Raw genomic sequence first — 4,262 nt, forward strand, 5'->3', positions numbered from 1 at the left:
CCCAACACAAAGACAAGCCCAAGCCCAGAAGGCTTGCACTGCAGGATTCTGCCAGATAACCCAAGAAGGTGTGTATTCAGTTATAAATAACAAATCTTTCACAAACAGTTTCAGAGAATAGGAGGCACCACCTCCTATGTCATTCTGTAATGCCAATACTAACCTAATTATAAAGTCAGATGAAGACATCACAAGGAAAGAAGCTACTAAGTAACTACCACAAATACACGCTGGCGATGCCCCTAAACTCGTGCTGAGCCATGTCTGAGTCACTTCAGTCGTGTCCGACTCTGTGCGACCCCATAGACGGCAGCCCACCAGGCCCCCTGTCCCTGGGGGCAACACATAAAACACTGATCAGGACCGAGGGGCATTCAGCACAGGAAGGCAGGGCTGCTCAACACCAAACATCAGCTCACGGGACTTGCCTGGGGTCCAGCGGTGGCGCGTCTGCCTTCTTTCTACTGCAGGGGACGTGGGTTTGACCCCGGGTTGGGGAGCTAAGACCCCGCATGCCACAGCTAACCCAGCCCACCACGACTCCTGAGCCTGAGCCGAAACTACAGCCCGAGGGAGCAAAAATAAACAATAAATAAATAATCTAAAAAATCAATTCACAGGGTACTTTAGGGGAATAAAGGACAAAACCCGTGTGACCATCTCAACAAACGCAGGAAGAGAAGCTGACAAAGCCCGACACTTTCCGGACAAAAACTCTAAACAAAACATATGGGAACTTCTTGGCCAAATAAAGAGCTCGTCTACCCAAACGCACAGCCAACATCATATTGGATGGTGAAGATGGAATCCGTCCCCTAGGATCAAAAACAAGTCAAGGGTGTGCGCTCTGGTCCTCGCCACGTCTGTCCAACACTGTGCCGGGTTTTCCAGTCGACGCAGTGTTGAAACAGACAGACATACAAGCCGCACCGAATCCAGGTTAGAAACGGCACGAACACGGTCTACACGCAGTCAACCATGAGACCGTGTGTCAACACTCGAAACAAAGCCACTACATGCTCTGAGAACTAAGACCTGAGGTTAGCAAGCTCACAGAATACAAATACACACAAAGTACACTCCAACACACTAGCAGCAAACAATCTGACACGGAGGTAATAAAACAACCCCGGACGAAGTAACGTAAGAAGATAGGAGAGAGCGAAGTTAACGGAAGAGCTTCGGGATTGTGCACTGAAGTTGCAAGACATCACTGAAATAAATAGAAAGACGTTCCGTGTCGCGTGTCCAGAAACTCAGTATCGCCAAGACGACAGTGCCCGCCAACCTGATTGACAAATTCAGCTCCGTCCATATCAGTCTCCCACTAGGCTCTTCATAAAGGTGACAAATTGATTCTAAAATGTATGTGGAAATTCAAAGGCTCTAGTTTCAAAGACTGTTTTGAAAAACGCAGTTGGAACGCCAGCAGCATCAGACTGCAAACTTACTATAAAGTCAGTCAGTCATCGGCAGAAGGCTGAGCACACCGATGAAAGGAATCAGGCCAGAAGCCCAGAAATCAGTGTTCACGCTCGCTGTCGGTTCATTGCACCAGTGGTGCCGAGACACTCAATGCGGAGAGACAGCCGGTTCAGCAGACGGTGCTGGGCAGCTCAGCGTCTGTGTGCAGCTCTTTGGGGGGGAAAGGAAAGAAAGAAAACCCTGACACCCTCACCTTGTACCACACACAAAAGTTAACTCGAAATGGGCCACATACCTGAATGCAGGAGTTAAAACTCCAAAACCACGAGAGAAAAGCACAGAAAATCACCACGACCTGGGGTCAGGCTAGCACTCTCAGGCTGTCTCAGACAGGACTTCAGAAACATGACCCATTAAAAGAAAAAAACTGATAAGATGGATTTTATCAAAATTAAAACTTTAGCCCTTAAAAAGATACCATTAGGACAACAGAACGACAAGCCACAAACTGGGAGAAAATACACGTACATCACATGGTTGAAAAACAGCTCACATCCAGAATATACAAAGAGCACTTCACATTCAGTAAGACAAGCAAGAAATGGGCAAAAGGTTGAGCAGACTCTTCTCCAAGAAGCTGTGTGAACGCAGCAGTGATAACCACATGAAAAGGCGCTGAGCACCACTCGCTGGCGCTCAGTCGTGTCCGACTCTTCGTGACCCGTGGCCTGTAGCCCGCCAGGCTCCTCTGTCCATAGGATTCTCCAGGTAAGGAGACTGGAGTGGGTTGCTATTTCCGTCTTCAGGGGATCTTCCTGACCAGGGACTGAATTCACTTCTGCTTGGCAGATTCCTGACTGCTGAGCCACCGGGCAAAGCGAGGGCGTTAGAAAGCTGCAAGTGAAACCCGTAATAAGGTCCTAGCTCACAATCACCGTAGCTGCTGTAGTAAAAAGGCAACATCGAGTACTGACCCTCACACACCGCTGGTGGGAGCACAGAAAGGTACAGCCACGTTGGAAAGCAGTCTGATAGTCTCTTCCAAAGTGGAACAACTTTGCCATGGGCCCAGCAACTCCGTTCCCAGGCATTCACCCGAGAAAAATGCAATAAGGTTTGCAAGAAGCCAGTGGCCATAGCTGCAGTATCCCTAACACCCCCAAACTGGAGCGAGCCCAGACGGCCACACACGGGCGCGTGCAGAAGATGCGGCCCGCAGCTGCAAACTGTTACCCAGCGACAGAGAGGAACCGGCTCCTGGGCCTCAGACGCCCGTGCCCCGTGAAGGGGGCCAGACAGAGAGCGTGTAGATCACACGAGTGCATTTCTCTGAAACGCCCAGAAAAGGCAGCTCTGCAGGGGCAGAAAGCTGCTGGGGCTGGCGGGCGGGGAGTGCGGGTGACCCACACAGGAACAGAGGGACCCCGGGGGCAGCGGGGGCTCCACGAGTTGATAAACTGACTGCTGTCCGCTGAGCATAAGGGAGCTCGAGGGCCTGCAAGTTCTACCTGAGTAACGTGGCCAGACAGAGGTCGGGCTGCAGGAGCAGGCCCAGGACGGGGCGGGGCTCCAGCACCTCCTCCCCCATCCTCTCCAGCGGGAAGCGTCATCCCGCTGGAATCCCGGTCAGAGGACAGGCTAAAAATAACCTGCTGCAAAATACCTAGCTGCCAAAAGGAGAAAACACCTCAGGTGAGACCGAGGTCCTCGAAGCGACCACCAGGGGCGCCATCCGCCGCCCACCGCGCCCGCCCCGTGCGCCCCGCCGCCCCGCAAGCACCGAGACAGAGGCAAGGGCCGGGCGGTGCTTCCGCACACAGCAGGAACGCTTGGGCTGCGACAGTCACAGCCTCTGTGCAAGCGTGTGAGGTCAGACGGGCGCTGCGCCATGGGGCCTGGGTTTTCTAAATGGTCGCTTTTTCTTGGTTTGGGGATCAGCGTTTGGCTGAGACGACGATGCTGGGATTTCGGCTCCAGGCACCATCACGAATGTCCACACCTCCGGAGCCCGGGGGGTCTCAGACACCAGGTGGGAGCTCACACACACGCTCATGGAACAGGGAAACGGCCGCACAGATTCGGGAACCCTGGGCCCAGCAGTGAGGCGGGGAGCCCGAGAACCAGGGCGCGGGCAGCACCCCGCCCCGCTGGTGCCGGGGAGAGAGGCGCCCCGAGGACTCAAGCCCAGGCTGCCGGCCCCGCCAGGCCCGGCCCGAGGACCCAGGGCCCGCACTGAAACAGGGGACAGCAGAGAGGCCCTTGTTCTGGCCCGGCAACACCACGTGGGCTCAGGAGAACACACTTCACGGGCCACACTCATCGGCAAGGCTCCTCCAAGGCAAACGAAGGCTCGTGGAGAGCGGGGATCCTGAGGCCCTTCCCGGAACTCACCGGGAATTCGAGGACTAGTTCAGTCTGGGACAGCGTCAAAGCTGCGTCTGTAAGTGCCTCACGGGCCTCTCAAAGGACACCTCTCCACGTATTCTCTATTTTAACACCAACACCTCAGACCCTATATTTATCCGGATTAAATGTCAGTTCCTTGGATCCCAGGCTGTTGGGATCTGCCTGGACTCTAATTTTGCCCGAGAACTTTGCCACCCAGCTCTGGAGCGCCCTTCCTCAGCCAGCCCAGGTTGCCGGTATCTCCCCAGCCTGGAGGGTCCGGCAGGCCTCCGGCAGGAGGTGGCTCAAGAAAATGCAGAACAGCCTGAGGGCAGCGGGGACACGCTCCCAGACGGGGTGACGGGGTCAGCAACTGCTGTCCCTCAGAGGCTAGCAAGCGACTCTGTCAAGTACACGCTGGGATCTGTGTGGCCCTTTAAAAGAAAGAGCGT

Source organism: Capricornis sumatraensis, chromosome 17 (genome assembly GCF_032405125.1).
Source record: "Capricornis sumatraensis isolate serow.1 chromosome 17, serow.2, whole genome shotgun sequence".
NCBI lineage: Eukaryota > Metazoa > Chordata > Mammalia > Artiodactyla > Bovidae > Capricornis > Capricornis sumatraensis.